The sequence below is a fragment of the Crotalus tigris genome, unplaced genomic scaffold (genome assembly GCF_016545835.1).
Source record: "Crotalus tigris isolate CLP2741 ecotype Arizona unplaced genomic scaffold, ASM1654583v1 scf7180000024429.2167931701:2281839, whole genome shotgun sequence".
NCBI lineage: Eukaryota > Metazoa > Chordata > Lepidosauria > Squamata > Viperidae > Crotalus > Crotalus tigris.
The window spans coordinates 1225488-1238705 of NW_024100596.1; the positions used below are offsets into that span (position 1 = coordinate 1225488).

A 13218-nucleotide genomic window follows, 5' to 3' on the forward strand; every position below is an offset into this window, starting at 1 on the left:
ACAGTCATTGTAACCAGGATCATATCAATTTCCAACTACAGTCATTCAGTTCTTTAAATTTGACACTGAGTCAATAGAGGTATTTGTTTTTGTTTTCCAGCACCCTTTATAATGTTTATACTAACATAGAGATGTAGCCATCCCTGTTGCATTCATACATTTAATAGAATGTAGGCTCCAACTGTAGTTCATAGCAGCTAACCTTCAATGAACTTTTTACTTTATGGACAATGGCAAAGACACCAATTCATACTGCACAGGAGAAGGCAATGGTAACTCCTGTATTTTTATAAAGAAAACCACGTGATTAGAAAATACAAAATGACTGAGAAGACCTAAAAGATCAGGTTAGGGACAAATCGTTATGCAGGAAATGTATTTATGTGATCACTAAGAATTGTCAACGACTTCATAATGATGGCTCATAATCAATTAAGTCAATTTTTAATACCAAGGTCCTCATATGACAACAATGATAAATGGGGCAGTTTCTACATATAAATATGCATTTGTGACCAAAGATATATTATATAGAGAGATTCATTAAACTAGACATATCCAGTTCCAGCAACTGTTCTTCATATGTTTTAGTCTCCAGGCCTTTAATTTATCTTAGTTGCTCTTCTTTGCAGTTTTTCTAGTCTCAACATCTTTTTTATATCGTGAATACATTTAAGTATCATTTTATTTAAACGATAAGTAAAAATAATTGGTTAACTAATTGTGATGTATTAGAATTGTCTCAAGAGACTAAAATGAAATCAAGAAAAAGAAGATAACAGAAAACTATTCTTGTCAATGGATGTCTTATGTACAATTAACAGAGAGCTTTAAACTGGTTTTAAAAGATCTTATCATTTTGAATAAAGTAAGACCAAGTTTGAAACAGAATTATATACTAATGAGGAAATGTTATTGCTAAAATATATGAACTTTTTCTGAAATATGAGACAAAAGACAGAATAAAAAAGTGTATGATAAAATGGATAAACTATTGGTTTTAATATACAAATGGACCAATGGGGAAAAAACATAAGAGGAAAGCATTATGTACATTATTTGCTAGTCTTCTAGAATATGTTTATAAAATAATATTATATGTCATCAGAGAAATTGTCTAGAATATATAAAGTCCTAGAAGAGATCAACCCCGACTGCTGTTTAGAAGGCCAGATCCTGAAGTTGAAATTCAAATACTTTGGCCACCTAATGAGGAAGGACTCACTGGAAAAGGGCCTAATGCTGGGAAAGATTGAGGGCAATAGAAGAAGGGGACAACAGAGAATGAGGTGGCTGTATGGAGTCACTGAAGCAATAAGCGTGAATTAAATGGACTCCAGAAGATGGTAGAGGACAGGAAGACCTGGAGGAACGTTGTCCATGGGATCGCGATGGGTCAGAAATTTGAAGTGCCTTTATATTGTTGTTGCTGTTGTTGTTGTTAATTGCAAGGTCGTGTCCAACCCATCGCGATCCAATGGACAACTTCAAATTTGTGGTGGAAAGTTCCGGCGCTCCTTGCACAGCGCTCGCAGCTGTGCAAGGAGACTGCTCTCCTTGCCAGCTGATTCTCGGCTGCTGGTAGACCCTTAATCGGGTCAAAAAGCCGCCTTGGAGGGGTGGCTACCGGTGAGGAGGTCCTCGTCATCCTTGGGAGAGCAGCAGCGTCTTCCAGGGACCGAGATTGCTCCTTTGGGCCGATGGTGGAAAGAACAGCCAGTAAAATGGCCGTTCATCTAGCCGCTGCAACCAAAAGTCAGAAGAACATCTAAGCACAGGAACCACCGTGCTTGAGCTGGGTGAGACTTTTTTTTGTGTGCCTGTAAAGAGCACTTTTGAAATGATTTCCCTAGTCTAAGAAGGCAGTGTTTGTGAGTGTGGGGAAAAGAAGCTTAAATGGACTGAATTAATTTAAAGTGATTTTTTTCCTATTTTTATTTTTTTTCCTTCACTTTGGGGCCTTGGAAAATTTTGTGAATATTGAATCTGTTATTGGACTTGAACGCTTCTTTTTTCTGTATTTCCTGATCTTGTTTATGAGATTCCTGGTCTCTGGGAGAAGATTTTACATTGTACTGAGGACACCCTGTGGAAAAAGTTAAAACTTTCTCTTTTGAGGATTGGACTGACCTTGACTTTCAGATGATCATAAAAGGGAAAATACAAAAAATGGCAAAAATTTTGGCTTATCTGAAAGACCATTCACAAGAGAGATATATTTCGGTGTGGAAAAGATGGGTAAATTTTGTACAGATTAAATATGGGATTAGGAAGTATTATTTAGCTTTTGAATAATTTATAGTTTAAACTGGGTATGGTTGGATTTGTAGTTTTTATGTATTGGAGTTAAAGTACTTTAAATTTTTTTTGGATGTATGTATAGTGGATTGATGTTCATTTAATTTGTATGTTTTTTTTTTCTCTTTCTTTAACCCTGTATTCAGCTCTGGGAAGGAGGGGGGAGGGTTATGGGGTGGGAGGGGGGTATTTTATTGTAAAATGTTTATAAAAATTTTCAATTAAAAAAAGGGAAAATACAAAGAAAATTAAGAGCTGTACTGGTGGGGGTGGACACTGATTAAATGTTCTCTGAACACAGCCTCTACTAAATGATACAGACTGTTTTTGATTATCTTTGAAATGGAGCAACCCTTAGTTCAACTTGACTATAAACTTATACTAGAAAAATTTTATGAAGCTACTGATGAAATATGTTTGCAAATAAAAAATTTATGATGGAAATAAAAAATAGAAATCCTGCTTTGAACTTACAAACTGACTCCCAGACTTTGTCTGAGGACTCTATGGACCAAGAAACAACAGAAGCGGGATTAACTAAAAGTAAAGAAGATTCCATTTTACTTCATACGCAGACTGATGAGATCTCTGAGGAATTAAAAAGGACTGTAATTAAATCACTTACAACCCTAAAATTAACAGAAGTGGACAGACAAGCCCAACAAACTGAGAACGATGCTAGCTTGGATAAACAACTATTAGCTACAAAATTGGACGTAATTGAGCCGGCCACTCAACAGTTTCAAATGTGGAGATTGGACTTTGTCAAACAACAAGGGATTATTTACAAAGGAGCTAGGTTTCTAAAACAGAAAACATCTCTGTTTGACTCAAAGGACACTACAAGACATAAAACATGACTTGCTTATTGATATAGTGGCATTGTTATGGAAACCTGTTTGGCATAAAAGGAAAACTAGAATAAGATTTAAGAATCTGATTGAAGGTTTTATGTAATGATTTAAAAAGGTTTATTAGATATGGATTGATTTATGGCTTATGACAGTTAAATAAGATGTTAGATTCAATACAAATTAAAGATCTGAACTTAATAAATGTGTTTGTCTACGTATTAATATGTTTTGGATATAGTAACTTTGAGGAGGTTAAAGAAATGTGATATTGATATTGAGGGATTTATTGTTAGATTATAAAGTATAATAGAAATAGAAAGGTATTTTTTTCACTTTTTTCTGTTTTGTTCTTTGTTTTTTTTCTTTGCTTTTTCTTTTCTGATATGAACTAATATACTTTTTTTATATGTACATTAGAACTGATAGTTACTTTGTAATGGAAGATGAATAGGGAAAAATAAGAAATGATATTAATAAATGTTTATTGAATATGTTAAGGAAAAAGGTAATGGGGAGACTCCTGAAGTGTTAACTATGTACTTAGATTAGAAATATGGAATATAGTAATTGAAATAAGTAAACTTCATACAGGATCTGGATTTGTGGATCTATTTAGATGAAAGGTTATTGAGGATTGATAGGATTGATCTAGTTGTATTGAAATATATCAATTTGAATATAATATGTTATTAGAGGAAAAAGAGAGGGATTTTTTTTAAAATGATTTAATCTGAGTTTTATGAGTATGACTTTGTTGTGTGGATAATTGATTGCCCTGCCACCATGTTGTTTCATAAGCACTTGTCTATAAAATGAAAAAAACAATAAAACTTGTTTTTTTTAAAAAAAAAATTGTGGTGGAAATGAGAACATTAATAAGGGATATTTTATCATGCTTGCTGGATGTATAAAAAAAGCAAAAAAGGGGAGGTTATATACTGATTCAGAGGATTTTAAAGATTAATATATAATTAGAATTATAATTATAATAATTATAATTGAGACCAAGAATTTGCCTCCTGAGACTGGTGGATAAAGACTTGGGGGCGGCGGGGAATCATGGTATTTTGATTCTGTGTAATAACTGCATATTGCATCTTACAATCAGTGAAACATTCATTCCAAATCACTTAGGTTCTCAATCTGTAAAACAACGTTATCTGCATTAAAAAAAAACTAAACTAAACTTACTTTCAACCAACAGACATCACCACAAGCATTCATTAAACATTAAGACCCCATAGTTTAGGGGAGAAATAACATTCTTGTAATCAGTAGACACCGATGAAATCTTCACAGATGTCTTAAACAAGCATAATAATTTTTCCATCAGCAAACCACATCCATATTTTAACATTTTTGTAATTCAATAACTACTTCTGCAGATTTCCAATTTTTCAACTTTGAAAGCCCATCTTTCCAGCTCTGAAAATTTAAAAATGGCAAGACTGAAAAATGTTAGACTGAAGAAGTTCAAAGAAATTTCAAAATTGCTAGTGTGATTAACTATGTAACACAACTGCAAACAAGCAGCCCATACCACTTTACCTTCTCTTGTTGAATGGGAGTCAGGTGCACTGCTTTTCTTTCTCTGTCCCAGGAAGTTTCCACTGTGAACTACAGATGAATTATTTCAAAAGGCAGAAGGATGAGCTTCCACTTCTTCATATGGTCACAACTTCTGCTAACTCTGTTTTCAGCAAAGAAAACTTTGCTAAGCCTGTACCAACACTGTTCTGTAGGAGTTTTACTCTCCACATTAGAGGAAGGAAAGAACACAACGTCCAATTGCTATGGTTACCTGCCCAATTCTGTACAGATTTCCACTGCTTTCAGGGACAAAGTACAAAGGGAGTGACCACATAACCAGCAAGTATCATTATATATTGTGGGAGTAAAAATATTTGCATTCAAAGTCTGCCCTCTGGATCGCATGCTACAAGGTTTTTTTCGCCCACATAGTTGTTTTAAAAAGGGGTGGGGTGAGGATACCATGGGATGCCAAAAGGTGCCTTTATATTTATTTCTGCTAAAAAGTGGTATCAATTACATTCCAGTGATTCTACATTTCTGCTCCTACTAAATATATTGATTTTATATGTGCATGCACACATGCCTGAAAAGTGATTTGGAGACCTAAATTTGCACACGGGAACTACCATAATTGCAAATATACATATACATCTGTGTGCAGATAACCTGTCCAAAGAACTCCTTTCTCACCTCCCAGCAATAAAACATTTTCCAAATCTAAATTTCTCTGCCGATTCTGGAAAATATCTGTGCTATTTTGTGATAGTAAACAAAGAGAACTACAAACCTAGGGATTCTGCTCATCTGGTTTGATATATTTGTGATGTGAAATCTGCATCACCAGGCCACCAGCTTATTTGTTGATTTGTTTGCATTAATTTGATTATTTAAGGTTATTCATTGCTTAGAGGCAGTCCCCAATGCATCACTGTAATTGACTGCAGTTGTGGTCATGTTGTGATGTTTGGTAAGCAGGTCATCATACCTGATTCTACAACCTTTTTCTGCAGCAGTTGTGAAGCTAACATGGCAGTTGTTAGCAAACACCATGTTGGTTAAGGGAACGGAGTGGTCATTAAGTAATCCCATTATTCACTATGGGGCATTTTTCATCAGAAACCTGAGCAAATGCCGGTTTCCAGCAAAAACAGCATAAATTGCGGGCATAGATTGTGGATGCTATAAATGGTTGTAAATGTTGGATGGCTGCTGAAGGTCCAAATTGTGGGGGGGGGTCAAAATTTTGAGTCGAGGGCCACTGTAACTTCAAACTGTTGCTAAGCAATCAGTCCTAATGATAAAGGAGAATATTTATAGCTCAGGGATGAATTCCAGCCTTGTTGCATAGAATTTTCAGGCTATCAGAAGAGTCGCAATTCCCCCCCCCCTTTAACCTTAAGAGAAAGGAAGGGTACTCAGTAGAAAATCCAACAATTCTTGGTCATGAAAAGATGTAATTTCTATAGTAGCTGAAGTGATCATGATCCCAATCCAGACAAGTGTTGCTTCTTTGTGGACAAAAGAAACTTTCACATTTTGAGTGGTCAGCTAGATATAACGCAGGATGAGTGAGGATAGGAGAAAAGGGTGGAAGAAGTAAGTTGGATGCTTTCCTTTACTAGTGAGGTGTCAAACCTTTATTTTCCAAGGAAGAAAGCCCCAAATGGATGCTTTCTTTTTAATTATTTAGCAACAAGCCAAGTAAAGCTGTATATTTCCACGTGCACTTGCTCCATGCAGTTCAAGCCTTATTTCCAGTAACTGCACTCTGCAATACTGTAGATCCTTGTTTTGCCTTGTTTGACCTGTTTGAATGGTTTGATTTGGACAAACCACTGTTAAATATTAGTATGCATATTGTTTTGTCATCTTAACATGTTTTCAACACTGTTGGAAAAAACAAAATAAGTGCACACTGAGATAAGAGTGTCCTCAAATGCATTTTCTTGAACTGCAGAGGGGAAGATAAGGAGGGAGACTGTCCTTCAGGTGCGCCATCTGACACTCAGAGCCTCCCGACTCCTTAGAAAGCCTTCAAACAACTATTTTCTATGAAATAAACTGTTCTTTTTCCAAAACCCTTCTTTACAACCAGTTTTGCGAGTCAAGGCACAGCCTGTCCTCAGCTTTATTGACTTCAAAGCTATAAAAGTACGTATTTTTCATGGTTACTGTTACCATCCAACTGGTCAAGCATAATAACTTGATAGCAAATCTTTTCTCTCAGAAGACTTTCTCCATGTCTGACTCAAAATGCTATCTGCCAGCCCTTAAACCTGCATAATATTAGTGTCTCTGCAAAAAAATAATGTTCCATTGCTGATCTCCATCCCTGTCCACAGGACCGTATGGCCAACTGATGATGCCCTTATCTGCAGTTTGGTCTAGTGCAGAGGTAGGCAACCTTGGCTCTTTTATAACTCGTGGACTTCAACTCCCAGAATTCCTGAGTATGCTGACTCAGGAATTCTGGGAATTGAAGTCCACGAATCATAGAAGAGCCAAGGTTGCCTACCCCTGGTCTAGTGGTTAAGGCACCAGCGGGAGCAGAAAGCAGATCATGAGTTCAGATCTCGCCTTAAGTCATGAAAACCAGCTGGATGATTTTGAACCAGTCATTTTCTCTCAGCCCAACCCACTTCACAGGGTTGTTGTTGTGGGGAAAATAGGAGTATGAGGGAATATTAGGAATATTTGCCACCTTGAGTTATTTGTAAAAACAATAAAGGCAGGACACAAACAAACAAAATGGAGAGCATACCGAGGAAAGAAATTGGTGGAGTCTCTTGGCTTTGTTTCTCTCCCCTTCCTCCAAATATCACCAAGTGGCAAGAAAACTTCAAAAAGGAAATCATCCCTCATTCACTGACAATTGCTAAATGGAGGGCTGGCACTATGAAGAAGAGTCCCACCTGCTCCCTCCCCATTAGTTCTTAGCTGATAATATGCCAGGTGCTGGCTGGGCTGATGCTGATCCCTCTTTCTAAGGCAGGCTTCTGATCTGGAGATTGGTTCAGCGACTGGGCAAGAGTCCCCCATGGGAGATGGGCAGCTATACACACTAAGTGAATAAATATCAATAAATAAATAGTTTGAAGGATCCCAGCTGTGTCAAAGTAGGTCTGATCCAATGACTGGTGAAGCACATCAGTAAAACTGCTGCCACTTTTTGCCTATTGAAAAGAAAAAATACCACTTGAACCCAGAAACAGTTGAAGAGAGAAAGTTAAGCTGATTTAACAGCAGTTTAATCCATATTTATTTTGATAACTTCCTCTTGCACATCAAAATAAAATGTTATGTGCAAAGGGAAGTTCAGATCTTGTCATCCTCTTCATGCCGTGCTGACATGTCTCTGCTAATAAAGGGTTTTTTTAGGTTGAACCATGCCTGAAAATTCTTTGAAGTGTTTCATTAGTCAGACACATGACATAAAACAAGTTGTGTCAGGTTCTTCCCCTCCACTGTGGCTTTTAGCAGTTTTGAACAAAAAAAGCAAAATTATGGAAAAATACTGATGTCTCAGGAAAACATCCAGTATTAAATGCTGCTCAGTTAATATAATCAAATGTTTGGCATGGGAACATTATAAGCAATGAATAAATGGTGATAAAAGAAAAGAGACTATCAAGCTTGTGCATTTGCCCTATTTTCCAGGCCAAGGGTTCCCAAATTGGGAGGCATGTGCTGCAAGAGGTCATAAAGAAATTTAGGGGATCATGATGAAATTTGAAGAGGCAGAGTAGATGTGAAGGTGTGCAAAATCAGACAGTGGAGAAACCATGGCATTTTATAAACATCTAGCTTCTAAAATGGGAAGCCTTTGATAAAATTGATCATGGTATATACATACATGTACATGCATACATGTTATAATGGTCTTTGGCCAGCATTCAAACAAAAAGGAAGAAATTGTTAGAAGAAATTCATGAAGAGAATTATCACAGTATAATAATACAATAAACAATATCTAAATCAGAGCTTTGTGGCATGACAAAGATATTTTGCTATCTGAAATGTGAAGGAATAACATCCCTTAGAAGATAAGGTACATAATATTTATCTGAATGGCCCTCAAATTTGGGAATAATTGGAGATAGCAAAAAAAATTCTTGGAATGTCGTAATTATAATAGTGTAAAAAGACACATATTTCTTCCTCTATCTCCCTAAAGCTGCAAAGGCGTCTAAGGTCTCTGCAGATTAAAAAAAAAAAATTAAAATCTATTCCACTATGAGTGCAGAAGGAAAAAGCATTAAAACAGGGTGCAGGCCCATCTATATTTACTCAGAATTCAATTGTGCAAATATTTTGCAATAGATGGTTTATGATAGTCTACTATTTGGCAATAAACTTCATTAGCATTGGTGTTCTGATGTTTGATATTGCCAATTTGTTCCTTAACTGTTCATTTTATTTGCACAAATATATGTGACTGAATGTCAGGAGAAAAGCCAATGCTACAGAACATAAGTTTGATATCAGTGAGACTGGTAGCTGTCCATCAACAGCAATGGTAATAACTCTGTCTGTAGAATTAATCATAATTCTAAGCCATAAGATTAGAATCCTAATCCAGGCATTGACTTTAACACTTGGAACATCAGCTTCAAGCCTCAGGATACATTAGGGATCCATCAGGTTGCTTCATACCTATAGTATATAAAACAAAGGGAGGAGAATGGCATCATTTGCATAAAATAAGATTGGAAGATGTCCATCAGCTAATTTGAGCCTATTAATACCAACTTTTGAAGAGTTTTAATTAGGAAGTTAATTAGATAGCTAAAAAAAATAATAAGAGTACAATGAATTCTTGCTTTACCTTCTCAGAGGCCTGAATACAATCAGAAAGATTAATAGGATTAATATATGAGAAGATGGAGGCCAGCACTGGACCCTATCAGTTAAGAGTTTTGGACTTGATTATCTTGGCTGGAATGCAGTCACTGGGGGGGGGCTTTATTTCACTTAAGTGGGTTAATAATCCTTTTTAACCCCTGGCCTATGACTGGAGCCACTGAGGCAATGAGGATAAAGACACATGCATCACATAGTCCTCCTTACAAAAGTTTGACCCCTGCCTATAAGATCACAATGTACATCAAATATTTTATTATCTTGAGATTGGTCTAAATAGGACCCAAACAAATAAAGAATCAGAGTACATATAGTCCTTGACTTACACCCTTTCATTTGGTAACCATTCGAATTTACAGCAGCACTGGAAAAACTGATTTATTTTTTCCACACTTACGACTGTTGCAGCAGCCCCATGGCCACATGATCAAAATTTAAACTGGCATGTATTGATGATGGTTGCAGTGTCTTAGGCTCATATGATCCCCTTTTAGGACCTTCCTATAAGCAGCGTCAATGGGAAAGCCAGATTCACTTAACAACCATGTTACTAACTTAATAATTGTAATATTCACTTAATAGTTATGGCAAGAAAGGTGATAAAATGGAGCAAAACTCACTTAACTCTTGCTTAGTTATGGAAACTTTGGGCTCAGTTGTAGTTGTAAATTGAGGACTACTTGTATCCTTTTTCTTCCTCTGAAATTGTTGGAATATCCCACCTTCAAGAATCAAAAGAGTCATTCCATCTGACTATGTAGAAACCTACCCACCACATGGCAGTTTAAACAAGCTTTAATTTGATTCCTGATTGGGCCCTGGATAAATTTATAAGTGAAAGTTAAAAGGAGGTGATTATCTTCAGACCTAGGAACTATGCCAAATACTTAAGGCATGGAGCCAATCTCTAGAAATTATTAAATGCTCCACAATATATCATCTATGATCTGACCAAAATGTGCACCGCCAAGGAAAATCACTTGTAATGGAATCATTTAGCATTTGTAAGTTAAATCTATTTAAAATATGTACCAGCTTTAACCCAGCTAAATTCCATTTTGTATCCTTGAAGGATCCGGATATAAATCATGGTTCAATAATTTATTCAGGAGGACAAGCATTAAAGTGCATTATATAGATTTTCAACATTGCAACCAATTTTTGGATTAAAATCCCCATTAATTAAGATATATTAACAAGGGAATTTATTCAGGCAAAGAGCAAGAAAAGACTGAGGCAGTTTTCAAGTTTGGTTGATTTGGGAGGGAAGAGGATTAAAAACTGGTGCACAGTCAGCAGAATTGGTCAAAAATTAACAAGGCAGATATGGTATTCTCAAACTGACCATTTCACAATTTCAACCATACTTTGGAAGCTATAAATATACCAAATCTTCCTTTTGACCTGCCATCTCTGAGGATAGCCTTGCAGAGAAAAAATATTTGGGGATTGAGAGCCTGAAAGAGAAAAATATTTAGGGCTTGAAAATTCCCTTAGGATCCATGTCCAGAAAATTGTATCAAATTGAAACAAAAATCCCAGGAAATCTGCTTGCTTTGAAGCTCAACCAGCAATGTTTCATGACAGCGTGGTAAGATTATTGGTAAAGAGTAATTGTCAATTTACTAAATCCCTCTGGGTACTATTTTCCACTGACTGCACAGGAGAAACAGCACATGAGTTGGAAAAAAGAACAATCAAAGAAGAACGCCATGTCCCATGTTGTTGAATAGCATCTTGTATTTAAGATTATTCAAAATCAAGGTATATTTTGAGGAAGGAGCAAAGAAGATCAAACTGAGGATCAGGATCAGAGAGTTATCCGTTATCTACGCTCAGAACTTCTTTGGAAAAATTTAGGTTGCAAAGAAGAGCGGCAAGGTAAAGATGGAACAACCATTGAGTGAATAGTCAGGTCCATTCAAGGAAGAGCTAGAGAGGACAGACCACATCCAGTAAGTGTTGGATGGGGTGGCGTCCAGTCCTTCGCTTTGAGGAGTGCCACAAGTCTCAACTCTCTCCCTGCTACATAATATCCATATCAAACCACTGATTGGAGTCATCAGTAGCTGAGGATATTGAGTTACACATCTCTGCCCTATGCTGTCCAAGTGATGTCACAGAGATTCTTCCTCAGTACCTGGAGGTATGAAAGTCTAGAAAGGGAAGAACAGGCTTTAACTTACAAAATGCCTGTGGGTTTTAGGACTTCTCACATCTAGACATTTTCTGTTGTTAACTCTGGATGGGATAACACTCCCAACCACAGAGTTAGAACACAATCCAGAGATCCTCTTGGACTCACAGCTCCTCCTTGAGGAGCAGATGGGAGTTGTGACCAGGACAGCCTTTGACCAAATCCATCTTGATACCAATTGCATCCATTCCTAGATTAGGAATCACTGCTCAAAATCATTCACACCCTACTGATTTCCCACCTGCACAATTACAATGTACTCCATTTGAGAATATCCTTGAAGAACATTCAGAAGCTGATCCAAAATACAGCAGCAGCATATATAATTCTAAGTGCACCACATCATGCCCATATAACTATGTGAGCTGCACTGAATCCTGCTTGGTTTTCAGGTGCAATTCAAGATGCTGATTGTCACCTATAAAGTGGGAGCCAGGTTACTTGTGGGACTATTTTTCCTCAGTGATATATTTCCATCCCTACCAGATCCAGAAGATTGAAATGCTCTGTGCCCTCTTGGTTAAGGGTATGACTTGATAAGATCTAGGAAGTGTCCCTTCTCTGTCATGATGCCTACCTTATGAAAAGCTACCCTCTGGGACTTGGATAACTCTGTTGACCTTTTGGAAGACTTTAAAGACCTGTTTTTTTTCTCCAGGTACTGGAGCTGGCATGTTAGTAGAGTCTGGAATATGCATGTTTATTTAAGGGTCCTTGACTAGATGTTTATTTAAAAAACTGGCTCTTTTAATAAGGATAATGCAAACCACGTTCTTGTTTAAAAATGGCAACGTTTAAAACTTTTCATCAATCAAAACTACTATACTTCTTTTGTTCAGATATTTAAAGATGTGTGCTGTTTATAAAATTCTAAAATTGGTAGCTAGTGATCTATATTAGACAAATTTTATAAGTAAGATCTTGAAATTGATTCAGCTATATTATGAGTACGTGAAATAACTTCCATGTTATTTTTATATACTTAATAAAAAATTAAAAGAGCTACAGGAAATGCATACGTGCTTTTGTGTCTTTTAATTTGAGCATTTTGTTAAAAGGGAGAATTGATTTGAATGAGAATTAGGAGGAATAATGTATTTTTTTCTTTTTCCAAAAATGTTGAACTTTAAAAAAAAACACGAATAAAGACAATACAAACTAAACCCAGGAAGTAAAAGGAAAATACAGAAAGAGCGAATAGAAAGTTCGAGGAAGAGTATTTTTAAAAAACAAGGAATACCAAAAAGTCTGGGAATCCCTGATCTAGGTTGTACCGTAATAGTAATGTATCCCTGGAAAAGAAGCAGAGTTTACGGCAGCTGTCCTGATTGGGTAGGACTACAACTCCCATCATCCAAGCTACACGAAGGCCACCCCAACCTCCTCTCTCTTTCTCCGGTGGCGACAGCAGGAGGGGGGACCTACCAGGAAGTCGTCAGGCGTGCGCGCGCAAAGCCACCGGAAACCCCGCAAGAG

General features: G+C 36.7%; 1 protein-coding gene across 6 annotated transcripts in view; it reads right to left on the minus strand.

The window, feature by feature from the left end:
- LOC120302351 (cysteine sulfinic acid decarboxylase-like) overlaps positions 1-13161 on the minus strand; it is a 34668-nt gene extending 21507 nt beyond the window's left edge. Inside the window, exons 1-2 of one of the 6 annotated variants that reach the window (XM_039330576.1) lie at positions 13017-13161; positions 4701-4769 (exon numbers count right to left, since the gene is read on the minus strand). The gene's annotated coding sequence lies outside the window, so the exon portion shown is untranslated. Of the gene's footprint in view, positions 1-4700; positions 9339-12982 lie in introns of all 6 variants that reach the window. The other 5 variants (XM_039330577.1, XM_039330575.1, XM_039330579.1 and 2 more) reach the window with 5 other exon arrangements.
- Positions 13162-13218: the final 57 nt, after the last annotated feature.